General features: G+C 45.9%; 1 long non-coding RNA gene across 3 annotated transcripts in view; it reads left to right on the forward strand.

Moving 5' to 3' along the window:
* The window catches only part of LOC132812475 (uncharacterized), a 40,048-nt gene extending 23,250 nt beyond the window's left edge, over nucleotides 1-16,798 (forward strand). For all 3 annotated transcript variants that reach the window (XR_009643665.1, XR_009643667.1, XR_009643666.1), the window contains one exon: nucleotides 16,372-16,798. This is a non-coding gene — a long non-coding RNA (uncharacterized LOC132812475). The remainder of the gene's footprint in view (nucleotides 1-16,371) is intronic.
* Nucleotides 16,799-22,233: the final 5,435 nt, after the last annotated feature.

The following is a 22,233-nucleotide window of genomic DNA, read 5'->3' on the forward strand; positions in this document are numbered from 1 at the left end:
TGTGGTGCAGGGAGACAGGGATGTTCACAGGGTGAGAATTTTAAATTGTTGCCTGTAAATAGGAGCCTTTCGATGGATCAACTAGTTTTGGTACAAGTGAGCACTTGGGCAGGAGGGTTTAAGATACTCTTGAGATTACATGTAAGTTGAATGTGGGAGGCTGGCCAAGAGTGTTTGGATAATTAAGTCTGGAGATAAATACTCGTCCATCCCTGCATTCAGTAAATGAGCTGAGACTAGGGTGGAGTTGGGTGATGTCACCAATGAAGAAAGTGTGTTTTTGGATTTGGGCTCTTCCTCCACATCACCCCCACCTCCCTCCCCTCACCAAATCACAGGTATTGTTCCTTGTTCTGTCTGTCTGTCTTTTCTGGTTATGTCCTTCTCTCCCATTCTGCTACGAAGTAATATTTTGACCTCACCGTTGTTGGAAAAACCTACTCCATCCCCACTCTCCCATTCCTTTCTAAATTCCTTGTATGTGGTGTCCCTCAAGGATCGATTCTTGGTCCCTCCTGTTTCTCACCCACATACTGTCAGGAGGTGACATCGTCCAAAAGCAACGTCTGAGGGTTCACATGTACACTGACAATGCCTAGCTCTCCCTCCCCATCATCCCTCTCCATTACTCAGTTATCAAACTGCTCATCACACTCCCACTACGCGATTGGCTGCAATTTCCTGCAACGGAACATTGAAATGGTTAAACCCATTGCCTTCAGTTGCTATTACAAATTCCTTTCCCTTACTGCTGAGCCCCTCCCTCTCCCTGGGAACTGTCTGAGGCAGAACTACACTCTTCACAATATTGCTCTCATATCTGTAACCCCAAGGTGACCTTCTGATCAGGTATCTACACAATCACAAACACCAGGAATTCCAATCTCTAAAACGTTGCTTCCCCCCCCCTTCACCCCAGCTCCATTGCTACTGAAACCCCTGACCCGTGTTGATGTTGCCTTAAACTTGACGAATCTAAAACAGAACCCTTGATTCCGTGACTATCCGAGTATCTGATTCCAGATCCCTCATGATGGGAAACATCCTCTCAGTATTTACCCTGTCAAACTCCTTAAGAATCCTGCATGTTACAATGAGATCACCTCTCATTCTTCCCAAATCCAGTGAGTAGAGTCCCAACATTTTCAGCCTTTTCTTAAAAGATAATCCCTACAAGCCAGGGATCATCCCAGTTAATCTTTTCTGAAATGCCTCAGATGAAATTATGTATTCCCTTAAATAAAGGGACCAAAACTTCTGTCATTACTCCAGATGTGGTCTCACTCGCACTTTGTAAAGTTACTCTCAGGTATATACTCCAAACACTTACACTGAAAACTCCTTGTAATAAGAAACAACGTTCCATTCCCCATCCTGATTCCCTGTTATAACTGTGTTTCCTACGCAATTACCCCTGGTCCCTTTGTGATGCAGCTTCCGACAGTTTCCACCATTTACATAGCACTCTGTTCTTTTATTATCTCCTCCAAAATGAGCAACTTCACAATTTCCCAAATTATGCTCCATTTGCTAACTCGTTGCCCACTTCTCCAATGAATCCCTCTCTGTAAACTGTTTATAATCCTTTTGGAACTTTACCGTTCTGCCTTTTCTCAGAGATTTCCCCGCTCATTCTTCTAAACATTTCCTGGGAGCACTGGGCAGTGGGAAGCAGTTGTTACCTTTTCAGAGAGACTCTTTGGAATGACTGGGAGGAGCTTGCTGCTCATGGGTCAGAATGGAGACAACTTGACCATCGAGCTGCATGAGCCTTTCACACCCCCCCCCCCCCGTCTAATTGATGAGGCACAGCGGTAGCACGGAAGGAAAGAAAAGGAAGCACACATCCTGCTCTCCACATCGCACTGACTCTTGAAACATTGTGTCCCATGTGTCAAAGATCTGCCCTGTTCAGTCACATGAAGACCCAGTGTGGAAACTCACAGAAACCCATACAGATTTCCCCCTGAACTAACTGCTGACCCCCACAAGGGGTAATGTGTCCAGTCATCCTGGGCCAGGAGGAGGGGGTGGTGAGAGTTTCTTAAATGAACTGACAGTGACAGTTTTATAAACGTGTATTACAGGTGGACATTCAGATGGTAATCTCAGTAATTGTAACGTCAAACTGTGACAAAATTACTCAATTCATCAGGAGCTGGATATTCACATTGTGTGTGAGTATTGTATTCCAGCTCATTCCCATTTGCTGCATAAATGTCCTCTTTTGAATCACCCCACACTCTCAGTAGATCTCCCCCAAGTCTTCAATATGTGTCCTGTAATCCTTTTCTGATGAACTCATGAGTGTAAGGTGGATTATTCTAAATCTGTAAACCCCTCTGTCACAGGGCACCCGCAATTTCCTCTGCTACAAGGAGAACAATCTGTTTCCCCAAACCCCTGATTCCCCAATGTCTGTTTGCTCCCTATAAGGCACACATCAGAATTGTGTTGGAACATTCCCCACTTGCCTGCATCAGTGCAGCCCCCAACAATATTAAAGTGAACATCCTCCAGGACAAAGCACTGTGCCTGAGTGGTGTCCCATCCACCACCTTCAGCATTCCCTCTCCGCATCCCCAGGGTACAGTGGCATCACTGTGTAAAAGGGAAAGGCAGCATTGTCTGACCAGACCATAGGGCTGCTGTCTCATTAGGGAGAAATGTCTGGTGGTGGGTTTAACCTGAAGGTTACCACAGCCCAGGCAAGGGGAGAGGTTGAAAACAAGAGTCCATCTATTGTAGATGGATATTCTTGATATTTATTAACAGCACCCATGTCTCTGCAACTAAAATCCCCCATTCCTTGAACCATCCTGGTAAATCTCCTGTGCCGCCCCCCTCAGGGACCCTGCCATCCTTCCCAATGTGTGGGTGATCTCTGGTTTGCACAGACCCAGCTGCTCTGTGTTCCTGTGGGTGATGTCATCATCGAGCAACAGTTGCATTGAACCTCACTGTCTGTAAGGGTGGGAGACACAGAAATCCCGGTAGCATTTGAGATGTATTTAGTGTGCACTTGCAATGCCATGATAGATGAGACTTTTCCACAACTATCGGAAAATAGATGAGGACAGTTAGGTGGTAGTTTTCTTTGTCACAGACCCGATGTACTACCAGAGCCTTTTTCTGTTCTGTAGACCGCTAAGATGTTTATTATAGGAATATGACAGGCTCCATTGGACTTCAGGTCAGAAAGGGTGATACTAGAGTAGATGACATATTATTGGCCGATGTTTTGGGAGGAAAAGGAGATTGAGAGGTTTAAGGAAGAATTCAGAAGCTCAGCACAGAATCGGAAAAGGCCGTCATCAAGTGAGAAATAAACATTGGGAATCCTGAAGGCTGGAAATAAAAAAGGCACATATAGCAGAGCTTTGAGAGACTGGAGGGGATTAGAGATAGGGAGAGTAATGAAGCTGGAGGAGATGAAAGTTGGAGAGGATTCTGAGGATTGAGGATGTTACAGAGATAGAGATATTTCTGATAGACTTTTTTGAGTTTTGAGGCTGGAGAGGAATTATCGAGATAAGGAAGAGTTGTAAGACTGGATGAGGTGGCATTGACGGAGAGTTCCGAGCATAGAGGAATTTACAGAGATAACGAGCGATAGAGTCAGAACGTTATACAGCACTGACACACACCCTGTGTTCCAACCAGTCCGTGTCAACCATAAATTCGAACTGAACTAATCGCATCTACCTCCACTTAGTCCAAATCCATCCAAGCATTCCCTATCGATATACAGGTCCAAATGCTTTTTCCTCTTAGAATCCCATTCCCCTACCGTTTTACTCTACATTTATCCCTTACTAATTCACTAAACCCAATCATCCCTGAACACTATGGGCAATTGAGGACTGCCAGTTCACCTACCCTGTACATCTGTGGCTTGTGGGAAGAAACAGGAGCACCTGGAGGAACTCACGCTGACACGGGGAAGCATATCCAAACTCCACATGGACAGCCACCCAATGCAGGAATTGAACCTGTGTCCCTGGCAGCAGTGCTAACCATTGAGCCACTGTGCCACCCTTAAATTGTAATTGTATTCACAGCTACCACGTCCTCTGCTAGATTATTCCACATGTGAATCACTCTCTGTACAAAAACAAAAAGTAAAATCCGGAACGTCTTTTTAGGGTCTTCCTTTTCTCACCCACTCTTGAATCGCGCCCCCTCCTGGAAAGGGCACCTGCTGTTCACATTACCTATACTCTTCAGGATTTTACAAACCTCCAATAAGGTCACCCCTCAGCCTCCTACACCCTAGTGAAAGAGGTCCCAGCCTACCTAGCCTCTCCTTATAACCGAAAGCATCCGTTCCCATCAACATCCTGGTAAATCTCTTCTGAACCCGCTCCGACTTAATAACATCTGTCCTATAACAGCACAACCTGAACTGAGCACAGTATTCCAGAAGAGGCCTCACCAACATCCTGTACAACCTCAATGTAATGTCCCAACTCCTATACTCAAAGGTGTGAGCAATGAAGGCAAGTGTGCTATACATCTTCTGAACAACCCTGTCTACATGTGACATAAACTGCAAAGATCTGAACCCCGAGGTCTCTTTGTTCTATATCACTATGCAAGGCCCGACTTTTAATCAGTGTAAGTCCTGCCCTTTTATCAAGATGAAATATTTGGCATTTATTCCAATCCAGAACATCCTTCTAGTATAAAGGCAATAGAAGTATACTTAAGAAGAAAATCAGTAAGGCAAAAAGGGGACAGGACACAGTTTTGGCGAATAGGGTAAGGACAATCCAAAGGGTTTTTATAAATACATTAAGAGCAAATGGGTTACTAGAGACAGAATAGGGCTCCTCAAGGATCAGCAAGGCAGCCTGTGTGTGGATCTGCAGGCGATGGGGTGGGGAGGGGATACTAAACAAGTATTTTGCATCAGCATTTACTGTGGAGAAGGATATGGAAGATATAGAATGTTGGAAATCGATGGTGACACCTTGAAAAATGTCCATATTACAGTGAAGGTGGTACTGGATGTCTTGGAACGCGGAAAGGTGGATAAATGCCCAGGATTTCATCAGGTGTGTCCTAAAATTCTGTAGGAAGCTAGGGAAGTGATTGCTGGGCCCCTTGCTGAGATTTTTGTATCAGCGATAGTCACAGCTGAGGTGCCAGAAGACTGGGGGTTGGTTAATATGATGATACTGTTTAATGAAGGCGGTTTGGACAAGCCCGGGAACTACAGACCTGTGAGCCTGATGTTGGTGCCAGACAAGTTGGAGGGAACCCTGAGGGACTGGATTTGCATGTATTTGGAAAAGCAAGGACTGATTAGGGATAGTCAGCATGGCTTTGTGTGCGGGAAATCATGTCACTTACTTGACTGAGCTGTTTTATGAAGAAGTAAGAAAGTGGATTTTTGAGGGCAGAGCGGTAGATGGGATCTATATGGACTTCAGTAAGGCGTTCGACAAAGTTCGCCATGGAAGACTAGTTAGCAAGATGAGATCTCACCATACCAGGAGAACTAGCCATTTGGAATATAGAACTGCCTCAAAGGTAGAAGACAGAGGGTGGTGGTAGAAGGTTGTTTTTCGGACTGGAGGACTGTGACCACTGGAGTGCCACAAGGGTCGGTGCTGGGTCCACTACTTCTCATCATTTACATAAATGATTTGGATGTGAACATAGGAGGGATTGTTAGTAAGTTTCCAGGTGACACCAAAATTGGAGGTGTCGTGGGCAGTGAAGAAGGGTACCTCAGGATTCAATGGGATCTTGATCAGATGGGGAAATGGGCTGAGGAGTGGCAGATGGAGTTTAATTTAGATAAATGTGAGGTGCTGCTTTTTGGAAAAGCAAAGCCTAGCAGGACTGATAGACTTAATGGTCAGGTCCGAGGGAGTGTTACTGAGCAAAGTTTCCTTACAGTGCAGGTTCATAATTCCTTGAAAGTAGAGTCGCAGGTGGATAGGATAGTGAAGGTGATTGGTATGATTTACATTATTGGTCAGAGCAGTGAGTACAGGAGTTGGGCAGTCATGTTGTGGCTGTACAGGACATTGGTTTGGCCACTCTTACAATATTGAGTGCAATTCTGTTCTCCACCTATCAGAAGGATGTTGTGGAACTTGAAAGGTTCAGAAAAGATTGGTGGCAGAATATTCTTTAAAGGGTATAATAACCAGTGGGAGGTCATTGGACATTGGTACCAATGACACAGGAAGAGAAGAAGATAGGTCCTGATGAGAGAATATAGCAAATTAACCTGGAATATAAAAAAGTAGATACTCGGTCGTAATATCTGAATTACTCCCAATGCTACATGCTAGTGAGAGTAGGAATAGCAGGATGGAGGAGATGAATGATTGGCTAAAGATCTGGTGTAGGGCAGAAGGATTCACATCTTTTGGTCATTGAATTCTCCTCTGGAGTAGAAGTGACTTGAATAAGAAGGATGGATTGTCCCTGAATTGGAAGGTGACTAATATCCAGGCAGGGAGATTTGCTAGTGCTACTCGGGAGGCATTAAACCAGTGAGGGAGTGGGGGTAAACCTAAAGAGATAGTGAGAAAGGAGGTAAGTCTGAGGCTGGGTACAGTTCAGAAATCAAACAGTCAAGGCAGAACGCAGTAGAACCGAGCAGTTACACTGCATTTACTTCAATGCAAGAGGCCTGACAGGGAAGGCAGATGCGATCAGGTTATGGTTTGAACATGGGACTGGGATATCATCGGTATTATAGAAATATGACTCAGGGATGGATGTGACTGGCAGCTGTATGTTCCAGGGTATAGATGCTATAGGAAGGATAGAAAGGGGGACAAGAGAGGAGGACGAGTGGTGTTTTTGGTTAGGGATAGCATTAGAGTTGTGCTTGGGGACGATATTCATGGGAGTAAGTTCAGTGAAATTATTTGGATGGAACTGGGAAATAAGAAAGGATTGATCACCTTATTGTTAATATCTGCGTGTGTTTCATCTGATTACATAGTGGGAGGAAACCAGAGCAAAGATGTGCAGGTTAGGTGGATTATCCAGGCTGAATTACCCACAGTGTTCAGGGATGTGCAGGTTGGGTGGATTATCCAGGCTGAATTACCCACAGTGTTCAGGGATGTGCAGGTTAGGTGGATTATCCAGGCTGAATTACCCACAGTGTTCAGGGATGTGCAGGTTAGGTGGATTATCCAGGCTGAATTACCCACAGTGTTCAGGGATGTGCAGGTTGGGTGGATTATCCATGGGAAAGGCAACATTACATGGGTAGGGTGGGAGTCTCTGAGGGTCAGTGCGGATGTGATGGGCTGAATGACCTGCTTCCCCACTGTCTGGATTCTCTGATAATTATAATAGTTTTAAAATAGTTCCAAAAAAGAATAGACCAGATCTAAAAGTTGCTGTTCTAAATTGGATAAAGGTGCATTGTGATTGAACAAGATAAAATCTTTCAATACTTCTTTGCTATTCCCAGGTAAAGGGACGGCTGAAAAGTGGGAACATAACATAAGGAATAGGAGCAGGAGGAGGCCATCTGGCCCCTCCAGCCTGCTCTGCCATTCAATAAGATCAGGGCTGATCTCAGCTCCACTTTACATGCTCTCTCCCATAACCTTTAATTCCTTTCCTGTTCGTAAATCTACATTTTGACCTAAAGACATTCAAGATGAAAGTCTCAACTGTTTCAATCAGCTGGGAATTCCACAGATTCACAACCCTTTAGCTGAAGAAGTTTCTCCTGAACTCAGTCCTAAATCTGATACCCCCTTATTTTGTCGCTATGCACCATAGTTTGTCCAGTCCACAGTGGAAACAACCTCCCTACTTCTATCTTATCTACTCCTTTCATAATTTTATATTTTTCCTATACAATCTCCCATTATTCTAAATTCCAATGAGGATCATGCCAGTTTTGTCAATCTCTGCTCAGAAGGCAACCCTTTCAACTCCAGACTCAAACTAGTGACCCTGCTCTGCACCCCCTCCAGCGCCATTACATCCTTCCTGAAGTAGGGGACGAAAACCTGTACACAGTACTCCAGGTGTGGCCTCACTAGCCCCCTGTATAGCTGCAGCATAACCATCCCTCTAGCAATGAAGGACAATATTCCCTTCACTGCCTTAATTACCTGCTGTACCTGCAAACCAGCTCCCTCTGTACAGCAGCCTGCTGCATGTTTTCACCATTTCATCATCCAGTTTGTTGTTAGTCCGACCAAAATGGATGACCTCACATATCCCAACATTGTCCTCCATCTGCCAGACCCTTAACCACTCAATTAACCTCTCTGTATCCCTGTGCAGACTGACAGTGGCCTCTGCACACATTGCTCTACCACTCATCTTAGTGTCGTCCACTTTTCATGAATCCATGCTGTGTCTGCTCGATGAGACAATTTCTATCCACATAGCTCACTCTTTCTTTCGTGAGAGATCAGACATTTCCCCCACTACAGAAGTTATGCTAATACGTCCATTTTAAAATATTGGCATCACATTTGCAGCTTTCCAATCTGTTAGAACCGTCCCAGAGTCAGCAAATTTTAGTGAATTATCACGAGTGTATTTGCTATTTACCCACTGCCATTCCTTACAGTCCCCGGGGATGCATTCCATCACGGCCAGGAGACCCATCTACCTTTCGGCTGGTATCTTTCCCAGCACTGCCTCTTTACCGAGAATGATTGATTGTTTCTCTGTCTTCATCTGCTGTTGCCCCCATAGGCCTGAGACAATGAGTATATAGACAGTATGTTCCTGTTAAGGCCGAGGCTGGGAGGTGTAAGGAATGCTGCTGTCAAGAGGAATTGTGTCTCTGGTCAAGAAAATGAAGGAGGGATATGGCAAGTCCAGACAGCTGGGTTTGGGTGAATACCTGGAGGAGTATAGGGGCGGTAGGAGTATACTCGAGGGAAACTAAGAGGGCAAAAAAGGGAACGAGAACTTTGTGAAATGAGTTTGGGGAAAATCCAAAGAGATTCTAGAAATACACTAAGGACAAAAGAGTAACCAGGCAGAGAATAGGGACCCTGAAAGATCAACAAGGCGGTCTATGGATCTGCAGGAGGCAGGAGAGATACTATCTGCGTATTTCATGTCCGCTTTTACTGAAGGAGGATATGGAAGTGAGAGAGTTTGGAGAAATAAATAGGGATAACTTGACAAGTGTCCATATTCGTTCAGAGTCTCTGGAACTTGTATAATGCATCAAGATTGATAAATCCCTGATACATGATCAGGTGAATCCCCGAACTTTGTGGGAAGCTAGGGAAGTGATAGTTGGGTCCCTCGCTGAGATATTTGTATCACCGAGGTGCTGGAAGACAGGTGCCATTATTTGAGAAAGGTGATGAGGAAAGGCCAGGGAACAATACACTGGTGAGCCTGGAGTCAGGCAAGTTGTTGGAAGGGCTTCTCCGGGATAGGATTTAGATGTAATTGGAAAGGTAAGAAATGATTAGGGACAGTCAGCGTGGCTTTGTGCATGGAAATCACTAACTTGGACTTCAGAAAGACATTCAAGGTGGAAGGACTAGCTATTTGGATATAAAATTGGCTGTAAGGTTGGAGACAGAGGATAGTGGTGAAGGGTTGCCTTCGGACTGGAGGCCTGTGATGAGCAATATGGTGTAAGGATCGGTGCAGGGTTCACTGCTTTTCATCATTTATATCAATGATGACTATGTGAAAATAGGAGCTATGGTCAGTGACTTTACACAGGCACCAAATTGGATCGGGAAGAAGGTTACCTCAGAGTACAATGGGACTTCAATCAAATGGGCTGGGGAGTGGAAGGTGGAGTGAATTCAGATAAATGTGAGGTGCTGCATTTTGGAAAAACAAATCAGGGCAGGACTTATACATTTAATGGGAAGGTCCTGGGGAGTGTTGTTGAACAAAGAGACTTGAGGTACAGGTTCATAGTTCTTTGAAAGTGGAATCTTGGATAGGCAGGATAGTGAAGGAGGCGTTTGGTGTACTTGGTCAGTGCATTGAGTATTGGAGTTGGGACATTGTTTTGCAGCTCTACAGGACATTGATTCAGCCCCATTCACTGTGAGTGATGAAGCTCATCCCAGGGCAGAGCCACAGACATACACAGCACGGAAACAGACCCTTCAGTCAAACTCCTCTGTGCCGACCAGATATCCTATCCTCATCTATCTATTTATCCCATCAATGCCTCCCATGATTTTATAAACCTCTGAGGTTACCCCTCAGCCTCCCACACTCCTGGGAGGGTCCCACCACTCATGTCACAATGGGGCCTGGCTGATTGACGGCAGCTTCAGACCATTAGGAGACTAGGTGTAATCCTCCAGCCAATGGGAGTGAATGAGGGGTGTCGCCAACAGGCCAGCATGTGACCATGAGCTGTGCAGGTGCAGTGTCACTGGGCAGGGGATGGGAAGAGACCCAGTCAGTGTGAAGGGAGTGGGAGAGAAATGGAGTTAGTGTGGACTGGGAGGGTTTATAAACTCATGATGTAGGCTGCTAGACCTGAATTAGAAACTCCCAGTAAATGAAAATCAAAAGAACTGTGGATGCTTAAATCAGAAACAACAGCTAGAAGATACTGGAATAGCTCAGCAGGTCTGGCAGCATCTGTGAAGAGAAATCAGAGTTAATATTTTGGATCCGCTGACCCTTCCTGAGAACTGATGTGACTGAGAAAAAATGTCAGTTTATATGCAGAAGGTAGGGGTTAAGGAGTAAATGTGATAGGTGGTGATATAGTCCAAAATGAGATACAGGAGCAATTGGACAAAGGAATGGATAATGATCTGGCTGGGGGAGGGTGAATAGATGTTAATGGAGATTGTTAGTGACTAACCATAGGTAATGTGTAATGGCAGGCGATGTAATAACAAGGCCTGGTGTGTGGGGTGGGAGACTATGGTGCGAGGACATGGGAGACTTAGGACCTAAAATTAATGAGTTCCATTTTAAGGTCAGAGGCCTGAAGGGTCCCCAAGTACAAAATGAGGTGTTGTTCTTCCAGCTTATGTTAAAGTTTGGCGCAGGAGAAGCACAGCAGGTCAGACAGTATCCAAGGAGCAGGAGAATTGACATATTGGGCCTAAGCCCTTCAGCAGGGATGTGAGAGTGGGGAAGAGGACTGACAGATAATAGCATTTGTGTGGGGCTGGCGGGAAGGTAGCTGGGAAGGCGATAGGAAGATGCTGGTGGAGGGTAATGGTGAGAGGGTGGAGTGGATAATTGCGAAAGAAGGTGGACAGGTGGGACTGTTCAAGAGGGTGGTGCTGAGTTGGAGGGCTGGATCTGGGATAAGGTGGGGGAGAGGAAATGACGAAACATTGATTCAGTGGTTAAAGGGTCCCAAGATAGAAGATGAGGTTTTCTTCCTCCAGGAGTCATGTAGCAAGGATTTTGTGGTGGAGGTGGCCCAGGACATGCATGTTCTTGGCAGAGTGGGAGGGGGAGTTGAAATGGTTAGCCACAGGACAGTGGGGTTGGTTGGTGTATGTCTCCCAGAAAAGTTCCCTGAAACATTCTGCAAGTTAGCGTCCTGTCTCCCCGTTGTAGAAAGCAATGAAAACAATAGATGAGGTTATTCAATGTACAGGACAATCTCTGCTGGATGTGGAAGGGACCTCTGGTGTCTTGGATGGAGGTGAGGGGAAGGTGTGGGCACAGGTTTTACACCTCTTGCAATGGCAGGCAAAGGTGTTGGAAGTGGAGGGTGGGTTGGTGGGGAGCATGGATCTAATGTGGAAGTCACGGGAATGGTCTCGAGGAATGCTGAAAGGGGTGTGGAGGGAAAGATATCTGTTGGTGGGATCTGATTGTCGGTGGTGGAAATGGCAGAGGATGATGTGTTGTATCTGATTGAAAATTGAGGACTTGGGGGTTCTATCCTTGCTGCGGTTGGAGAGGTGGGGTTCAAGGGCAGAGGTGCAGGAAGTGGTGGAGATACACTGAAGGGTATTGTTGACCACATGGGAGGGGAAATTGCCGTCCTTGAAATACAGGGCCATTTGGTGTGTTCTGGAGTGTTCGGCATCAAGCTTCCCTGGAACACTGCATTAAGAATGAGACAGATGTTGGCCAGGGAACAGGCTCGTGTGTTAAAGTGGCAGGCAACTGGAAGCTCAGGGTCTGCTTTGGTCTGCGAGGGAGCACAGATTTGTCCAGATTGCACTTTGTCTCTTTGTAGGGACTGTCAGATTTAGTCCCAATCACCCACTTCATGATGCTCACCTGTAAACTCCTTATTTTCAATTCCCTGCAACTCTTTATGAAGTCAAATTCCAGTACCTTTTTAGGTGGAATGTTCCAGATTCAAACTGTCTGTTCACCCAGAAACTGCTGAGGTCCATGTTGACTCTGGGGTTACAAAGGATTGAATTGAAAGATGAGGTGCTGTCCCTGAGCTCCCATTGAGATGTATTGGAACAGTACAGGAGGCTGAGGGCAGTGTAGGGGTGAGCAGACAATGACAATGACAGGGCTGCACTGTGAGGGCTGCTTGGCTCAATGAGAGTGTTTTGGAGTTGGGTGTAAACAGAGCGAGGTGGGACAGGGAGAAGGTGAAGCTGAAACTCCGTTTTGTTTCAGCCCATTCAGAAATTCACATGGTCCCAAAGGGAACAGCCAGTTTGTAAGCGATACCTGTGGAGATTTTGTAACCGTTTTTAAGGTATAACATATCAGCTTAAGTAAAGAATACAGGATTTTTATTACAATGTTTGAAGGGGAGGAAGATTGCTTGGTCATATAAATTCTCTAAATGGGAGTAACTAGCTGAATCTAGAGAGCCTGTGTGACAGGAGACCTCAGACCCATGGTGTGCTCCTCTTGTACAATGTGGGAAAATTAGGGATGTTTCCAGTGTCCCTGACGGCTGTGTGTGCAGGAAATGTGCCCATCAGCAGCTACTGGGAAACTGCTTTTCAGACCTGGAGCTGTGCGTGGACTCGCTGTGGAGCATCTGCAATACTGAGAATGTTATGGACAGTATGTTCAGTGAGTTAGTCACTGCAGGTGAGGGTTACACAGGCAGAAAGGGAATGGGGGACCATCAGATCAAGTAAAAGGCTCAGGAAGGAAGTGCAGGAGTTCCCAGTGGTTATTCCCTTCCCAAACAGATAATGTATACTGCTTGGGATTCGTGTGTGTGTGTGTGTCGGTCTCAGGGGAAATCAGCAACAACCAGGTTCATGACACTGTCGATAGCTCTGCTGCCCAGAACGGGAAGAAAGAGAGTGACAGGGGATTCAACAGTCAGGGTTACAGACAGGCACTTCTATGGCCACAGCCATGAATCCAGGATGGTATGTTATCTCCCTGGTGATAGGATCCGCGATATCATGGTGCAGCTACAGGATATTCTGGAGCTGGAGGGTAAACAGCCTGTGGTTGTACAACACCCTGATACCAATGACATAATGAAATAAAGGGATGAGTGGTTGAAAGCTGGATATTGGGAGAGCAGGGACACATTATAATGCAGCTCCTGAAATGTAATGATGTCAGACTTGCTCCCAGTGCCATATGCTAGTGAGAGCAGGAATAAGAGGGTAGATCAGCTGGATGTGTGGCTGGAGAAATGGTGTACCATGGAAGGGCTTAGATTCTTAAGGAATTGGGACCTGTACCAGCCTGACTGGTTACCCCTGTGCAGAGCTGGGTCAAATCTCCTGGAGGGTGGGGATGGGGGGAGCGCTATTGCCAGTTCCATTGGTGAGGTATTAACTAGTCTGGCAGGGGGATGGGATCTGAAGTGTCGGGTTAGATGGGTCAGATTCAGGTCAGGGAGTGGGACGTAGAATATTAGTGATGTAGTCAGCGACTCCCAAAACCAAAGGAAAGGAGGATTAAACGAGGATTGAGTCCCTCGTCATCCATCAGTCCTGCAGAGTCAACAAAATCTGGAGCTGTACAGCTCTCTGTCTCCATGTGCTTCAGCAAAATGCTGGAAATCTGCAACAAAACCAAGAAGTGCTGGAGATCCCCAGCAGGACGGGCAGCATCTGAAATGGTGACACCTGCAGGAAACATTGCAGCCTTGGTCATCTTTTTCACTGTCCACTAAACCTCCAGTTTTGGCGTCATCTGCAGAATTACTAATACCTCCTATGTTTACATCCAAATCATTGATATAAATGATGAAAAATAGTGGATACAGAACCAATCCTTGAGACACTCCACAGGCCTCCAGTCGGAAAAGCATCCCTCCGCCACCACTCTCTATCTTCTACTTTTGAGCCTGGTCTGTACTCAAATAGCTGGTTTCCGCTTTATTCCATGAGATCTAACCTTGCTAACCAGTCTCCCATGAGAAAGCTTGCTGAACGCCTTACTAAAGTCCATGTTGATCATGTCGACCAGGCTGCTCTCATCAATCATTTTTGTTACTTCTTCAAAAACCATTCTATCCCCTGGAAAACATAACAGTTACAGCACCAGAGTAATCAGCCCACCGTGTCTGCGTAGATCATGATGCCATTCCAAACTAATTCCATCTGCCTGTAACATGATCCATATCCCTGACAACCTATGCCTGCTTATGTGTCTGTCCAAATGCCTCTTAAACTGTGATTGTTTCTGCTTTTCCCATCTCCCAGGAGAATACATTATAGTCATTTATCGACATCTGCACAAGACACTTGTCAGACACAACTCCCTTTAAACTTGCTCAGATGTTGTTGGAAACGCTTAGCAGGTCATACAGCATCTGTGAAGAAAAATCAGTTAAAGTTTCCGGTCTGGGCACCCTTCCTCAGAAATGTTAACTCTAATTTCTTTTCACAGATGCTGCTAGACCTGCTGAGCTTTTCTAGAAACTTCTGATTCTCTTCCTGGTTTACAGCATCTGCAGTTGTTTTGGTTTTCATATCCTTTAAACTTTGCCCCTCTCCTCTAGAATTTGTCATTTCCACCTTGGGGAAAAAAACTTCACATTATTCGTTTGGACTCCCCTGCCCTGGGAAAAAATAAACCATGACTATTCACCCGATCACTGCTCCTCATAATTTTATAAAGTTCGATAAAGCCACCTAAAGTGTCCAGTGATTCAGGGAAATAGCCTCAGCCTATTCAGCCTCTCCCTATGGTTCAAATGTTCCAATACTGGCAACACCCTGGTAAAACCTTACTGAACTCTTGCCAATTTCCCAACATCTTTCCTATAGCAGGGAGACTGGAATTCAAAGCAATGGACATTCCAAAAGTGGCCGAGCCAATAAACTGTGCAACCGAAACATAATCTCCCAACTCCTATACTCAATGCACTGCCCAATAACAGCTAGCATACCGCACACCACCTTCACCGACCTGTCTACCTTCAACCACACCTTTCAAGAAACTATCAACCTACACTGCACGGTCTGTTTGTTTGTTAACACTTCCCAAGAACTTGCCATTAAGAGGTTGAGTCCTATTCTGGTAACATCTTTCTGAAATCAGGGAGACTGCAATTGAATGCAGTATTCTAACAGTGGCCTGACCAGTGCCCTACTCAGCCACAACGTGACCTCCTAACCCCTATACTCAGTGACAGAATCCCTACGGTGTGGTAGCAGGCCTTTCGGCCCATACCAACCATCGGAACAGCATTCCACCCTAACTCTGTAACCTACCATTACCCAAAGCTAATCCAGCTAACCTGCACGTCTTTGGATTTGTGGGAGGAAATTAAGAGCACCCAGAGGAAGCCCACGCAGACACACAGGGAGAATGTGCAAACACCACACAGACAGTGGAGTCGAACCAGAGTCCATTTATTGATCAGCATGTTACAAATGCCATGTTCAGCACCTGATCTCCCTGAAGCTCTACAGAAACTATGCAGTTGTTCTGTGACCTTCAGATGGAATTAAGCTGAGGAGGAGAAAACAGGAAAAGGGTTGAGTTGTAGATCTAAAAAATAACTCTCCATCTTCCCCCTCTGTGTTCCTCCGTCTCCTCCCACTCTGTCTGTTCCCCCCTCTCTATTGGTCAGCCCTTTGTTGGTCACCGCCATCCCTGTCGCCCCTCTCTCCCCACCCCCGATCATTCTGTCCCCCTATCTGTCAGTCTGTCGCGCCCTCAGTCTTTCCCCCTCTCTGTCAGTCGCTCCCCCGTCGGTTGCACGCCCATCTTTTCCCTCCCCTCCCTCCGTCGGTTGCACCCCGCTTGGTCTGTTCCCCCTCTCTGTTGGTCGCCCCCCCAACCGTCAGTCACCCCCTCTGTTCCCCCCATCTGTTCCCCTCCCCTCTCAGCCCACTTTCTGTCCTCACCCATTTCTGTCCCACCACTCTCGATCCACCCACCCTCTCTGTCCCTCCGCCCACCCCCTCCCAGTCCCCTAGTTTCGTACTCCCCCACTGCAGGGAAAATATCTTCTCTATTTATCCTATCCATGCCCGGCCTGATTTTAAAAATCTCTTTCAGGTCACCGTTCAGCCTCTGATGCTCCAAGGAAAGCAGCCTATCCAAACCTGGCAACATCCTATAATTATTTTCTGACCCCTTTCAAGTTTGAGAACATCCATCTGATCGGAAGGAGACCAGAATTGCATGGAATATTACAAAAGTTGCCGAATCAATGTCCTGTACAGCCTCAGTATGACCTCTCAATGCTGTGACCAATAAAGGCAAGCAGACAAACTGCCGCCCTTCACTATTCTATCTACTTGCTACTCTACTTTCAAGGAACTATGAACCTGCACTCCAAGGACTCTTTGTTTAGCAGCACTCCCTAGGAACTTACTATTAACTGTATAAGTCCTGCTAAAGTATGTTTCGTGATGTTTAACTTCTCAAATTGGACTGGAGTTTAATATTCTGGAGAAATGTCAAATAAATCGCATTTATCCCATTCTGCAGAACTTAGTCCATCGCCCTGCACGTTCCAACATTTCAGTTCCATCCACGTACTTTTATTCAAATGTAATGCTGGTAACTGCCTCTGTCACCCCATCAGTGAGATCCTGCTCTCCACCATTTCTGTGGGAAATACATTCTCCTTTCCCCTTTTTTTCTGAGAATTATCTTCAATCTAAAACTTCTAGTTCCTGATGGCTCTGTTATTGAATAGCTGCTTCCTATCCATTCTACCTGGATTCCTCAGCATTTTATCACATCAATTTAATCTCAGTTCATCTTCCTTGGAAACCCCCCACCCCCCAACCTATCCAATCTTTCCTCAGAGCAGAAATTCTCCAATCAGAGAAAAAATTCTGATCAATCTTCTCTGTCCCCTCTCTGGTGTGATCACATCAATCCTGGAATGTGGGGACAATGAGTGAGTGCAGTACTTTCGCCTTGGTCAAACTAGTGTTCCAGTGTCACTTCTGTGTTCTTGTGGTTGTTGCTGATACAAGAAGTGTCCTGGTTTTCCCACATGGAACTGGATGTGCACTCCATGGGACTGGGATTCCCTACCGTGTGTGTATTTGTTAACTAATCCTAAATTAACTTCACATTAAAACAGAATTATCAGATACCCACCAATAAATTTCTTCCATTATACTCAAATCACCTTACTTTTAATATCTCTTTAAAATTATTACTAACACAACAGGCTTTAATTTGCTGAATAAGTATTCAGGTATCTTCACTGTTACAATCACTTGAAGATTATCTTTACCTTCAGCTACACGTGGTGAATTGAACACTGATTGTAAACATATTAATATCAAATGGACTTCAGTTTTATGATGATTCATCCAGTCTGACATTCTTGTTGATTAATATCTTGGAGAGAACTGTCTTCAGGACTCCAGCTGTCCTTTGTCTTCAATCACAACTGGTTGTGGCTGGACTACAGATCTTAGATCTGTTCCGTTGTTTACTGGATTGCTTCGCTCTGTCTATCACTTGCTGCTTATGCTGTTTGGTAGCTTCATCAGGTGAACACCCCATTTTTAGGTATTCATGCTGCTGTTACTGACATGCCCTCCTGAATTCTCTCAGTTGAATGAGGGCTGATCCTCTGGTTTGATGGAAGGAGGGAAGCTGGGGAATATGCTGGGCCGTGATTCTGTAAGCTTTGTTGGAGTACGACTCTACTGTTGTTGGAAGGCAAGAGCTAAACTCTTGCACTGTAAACCCGATGTACAAGAAGCTACAGGCAGTATCATAAACACTGACAGTCCAAGACATGAAATACGAGCAACACTGTACAATGATGCAGGATCACAACTGCAGCAAGGGGAGATTAAGATCCAACTTGACATAGGAGTATGGAAAGAAGCAGCTGATCAAATTGTCTTATTCACAGTCATAAAGAGACTCTGTGAGATTATTGTACTCTTAGGGTTGAGGATGGAGGAGGTTGGGTAGATGAGGAGCTCTTCAAAGGAAAGTAATCTGCCTAAGAGTTATGGGATCGACTTGATTGCTAGGTATTTAACAGAAAGCTAATTGAAACTGTTTTTATCCCCAAAAGATAACAAGACTGATGGTGTTTCCAATCATGATCAGAAACAAACCTCAGAATACATGGTTCATAGATGGATGTCAATAGCCCATCAACATCCAACTCCTGCAATTATTCAGCAAATGTATGTGTGATTAACTAGTCCTGATGTCAGTCCTGATATACCAGAAAATCGCTGTTTACTCTGTGCAGATGGACAGCAATGTGAGGAAGTATTGGCCGAGTGATATTGTCGCTAGACAGTTCATCCAAAGCCCCAGATAAAGTTCTGGAGACCTGCGTTCAAAGCCTGCTGCAGCAGATGGGGGAATTTGAATTAAATTTTTAAAAACTTGAAAATTGAAGAATCTAATGACGACCATTAATCGATTGCCAGAAAACCCCATCTGGATCACTAATGTCCTTTCAGGAAGGAAGCTGCCATCCTTACCTAGTCTGGCCTACATTGTGACTTCAGACCCACAAAAATGTGGTCGACTCTTACCTGCCCTCTGGGCAATTAGGGATGGGCAGTAAATGCTGCCGGGCCAGTGACACCCTCATCCTGTGAATGAATAAAGGAAAATAAAAGTCTCTACCCAGCGTGAATCTGTACATGTTCAGAAATGTTGTGAACATTTCCAAAATGAACTTCTTTATATGCAAAACTTTATTAACTGCAAAACCGTTGTTCATTACTTGGTGTGAAAAAGAGAAAAAAAAATCCAACTGTGGTTATGAGTAAAATCACTGGTGTCTCAGCAGGATGGATGCCTGAGTGAATACCTTCCCCCCACCCCACACACACAGAGCAGATGAACAGCTTCTCCCCAGTCTGACTGGTTTGGCCCGTTTCCAGGTGGGAATGCGTAAAGAATTCCCTTCTGGCAATCCCCACATTTCCAGAGTCTGTCCCTAGTGTGGCTGCACTAGTGTTTAGCCATTTCATATAAATGCGAGCAGACTGTTACACACACCGTTAGCCTGCTCTCCTCCCCCCACCCCCCCCCCACCCCCCCCCTCCCCCGCCACCGCCCAAAGAACCCAGTATAAAGCAGTAAACATTATCTCCTGCTGTGGAAGGACAGTCTGTATTGGTCTGAGTAGAAACATGAGCAGATTTACCTAAATGACAACTTAATCGGTGACCAGAGCACGTGAAGCAAGTCCAAATAAAATGCATTATAGCACAGAAAGAGGCCCATCAAATCCAAGCTGGCTCTCTGTAGCAGAATCCAATATTCTCACTCCCCATACATCCCCCAAACTTTGCAAGTTTATTTCCCTAAGATCTGATATAATTGTTTTTACCAATCATTCATCTTCTCCTCTGCCTGCACCACCATAATAGGCAGCTTGTTCTGCATATTTCTAGCCAATGCAGACAGCAGAAACACTTACTCATGTCCGCTGTATCAAAACCTTACATCTGATCTTAATTCTTGTGCCATCGCCTATCGAATACACATATTTTTGTCTGCTATATCTAGGTCTGTTATAATCTTATACAGCTCTATCAAAAATATATTTAGCTTGTTTACTTCAAAGAAAATAGCAATTTCTTCAAATCAATCCAGTGACTGCATTGTGTTCATCAGTGAACCACTCCAGTAAGTCTGTACTCCACACCCTGAAGATCACTCATAGCCTTCATTGTCGATGCCTATTTTGTTCCACAAATCCAGACGATGCAAGTTTTCTGCACAACAGCAGTAGCTTTATTATTGGGCAGCCGGCGAGAGTTTCAAAGCATCTCCAAATTAGCAAAGTGCCTACTTGTAGAGACTCTTCTTCATGAATCTCTGCCTTACCCACAGAGACAGTATATTTAATAGGGAGTAGACAAAGGCATATCAGTCACATGGGCAATTGTCATTACATAGTTTAAAGTAGGTAATTATGACCTTACAAAGCTTGATGAATGGCGACGTCCTGTGATAACGTATGAATGGATTACAGAAACTGATTATCGTATTGTTCATGATTATGTGTTGATAGGAAGAGATTAAGGCTGGAGGGTTCTTCCTTCAATAAATGGGGGATTCACTTACCTATGCTAATATGGAGGGGAGGTAAGACAAGGGAGCGGGAGGCAGTTTAACAGGGTTGTGCCCAGGGCTCTCAGTCTTGTCTGGAAAGGGCAAATTCCTCTGTCTGGGGTTACGAGGAAATCCAGATGTGTGGCTGCAAGAGGTTCTATTTTGAGATACCGTCAGCCTTCCCCCTTCTGAGGTGTTCTGTCTGTAATGTAAGAGTACAAGCCTTCAGTTAATGAAATAAGGCCTTTGGCAAGGAATGGTTAACCCTTGAGACCTCACAGTGTTCTGAACGGGAAGCGAAAGGTACGGAACTGGTACCTCTATGGTAGTTTAACTTCCTCGTTCTGACCAGGAATCTGTTGACCAGAATTAGACAATAGACAATAGGTGCAGGAGTAGGCCATTCAGCCCTTCGAGCCTGCACCGCCATTCAATATGATCATGGCTGATTATTCCTAATCAGTATCCACTCCCTGCCTTATCTCCATAACTCTTGATTCCACTATCTTTGAGAGCTCGATCCAACTCTTTCTTAAATGAATCCAGAGGCTGGGCCTCCACTGTCCTCTGGGGCAGAGCATTCCACACAGCCACCACTCTCTGGGTACTTTAAGCTGTGTACTCTGGTTTGGCACTCACCCATCAGCGGAAACATGTTTCCTGCTGCCAGAGTGTTCAATCCTTTCATAATTTTATACGTCTCAATCATATCCCCTCTCAGTCTTCTAAACTCAAGGGTATACAAGCCTAGTCGCTTCAGAGAAAGAGGAGAAGGGAGAGGTGAGGGGGAGGGGAGAGAAGAGAGGAGAGAGGGGAGAGGAGAGAAGGGAGGGGAGAGGCGACAGTGGTAAGGAGTGAGAGGAGTGAGTAGTGAGGAGGGGGAAGAGGGAAGAAGGGAGATGAGAGAGGAGAGAGGGAGGAGGAGAGGGGAAAGGGGATGAGGAGAGAGGGGAGGGAGAGAGAGGAGAGGATACAGTGGTGAGGAGTGAGAGGAGAGATTAGTGAGGAGTGAGATGGGAGGGGGAGGAGAGATGGAAGAGCGGAGAGGAGAGAAGGAGGAGGAAGGGAGGGGGATGAGGAGAGAGGGGAGGTTGATAAGAGAGAGGGGAGGGGAGAAGAGAGAGAGGACGGGAGAGTGTGCGGGAGGAGAGAGGGGGAGGGAAGAGGGGTGAGAGGGGAGGGGAGGGAGTGGGAGGAGAGTGGGAGGATGGAGGGGGAGGAGAGAGAGGGAGAGTAGAGAGGGCGTGGAAAAGAGGGGTAGAAGAGAGAGAGAGGGAGAGGAGAGAGGTGGAGGAGGGAGGGGCAGGGAAAGATGGGGAGGATGAGGCAGAGAAGAGCAGGAGCAAAAGAGCGTGTCAGAGCGGGGGAGGAGGAGAGTGGGTGAGGGGTGGGGTGAGGAGGAAGAGAGTGGGGTGTGGTAGCTGGGAGAGAAGAGGTGAGGGGGAGGAGGTGGCGGTGCGGAGAGAGTGAGTAGACAGCAGGAGGAGCAGAAGGAGGTGACGAGGGAGGACAGAGTGGTTGGACGTGGGGAGGAGGAAATTGGATGAAAGACAGAAGGGCAGATGGGTAGGACGGTGAAAGTGTGGGAGGAAAGTGAGGAGAGAATTGGGAAGATAGGTGAGGGCAGGGTGGCAGAAGAGAGGGGATAGGAGACTGGGGGAAAGAGAGGGGTGGGAAGATGGGTAGGAGAGTAACCCACCCAGACCTTTATCGGTCTGGAGACATTCACCTAGCCTATTGGGCTACTCTCCCATTACCAGTCCAACCTGACCTGCACACCATTGGACCGGGTGAGGAAACCCACGCAGACACTGGGGAAAATGTGCACACTACACACAGACAGTCGCCTTGGGC

The sequence above is a fragment of the Hemiscyllium ocellatum genome, unplaced genomic scaffold, assembly GCF_020745735.1.
Source record: "Hemiscyllium ocellatum isolate sHemOce1 unplaced genomic scaffold, sHemOce1.pat.X.cur. scaffold_274_pat_ctg1, whole genome shotgun sequence".
NCBI classification, from domain to species: domain Eukaryota; kingdom Metazoa; phylum Chordata; class Chondrichthyes; order Orectolobiformes; family Hemiscylliidae; genus Hemiscyllium; species Hemiscyllium ocellatum.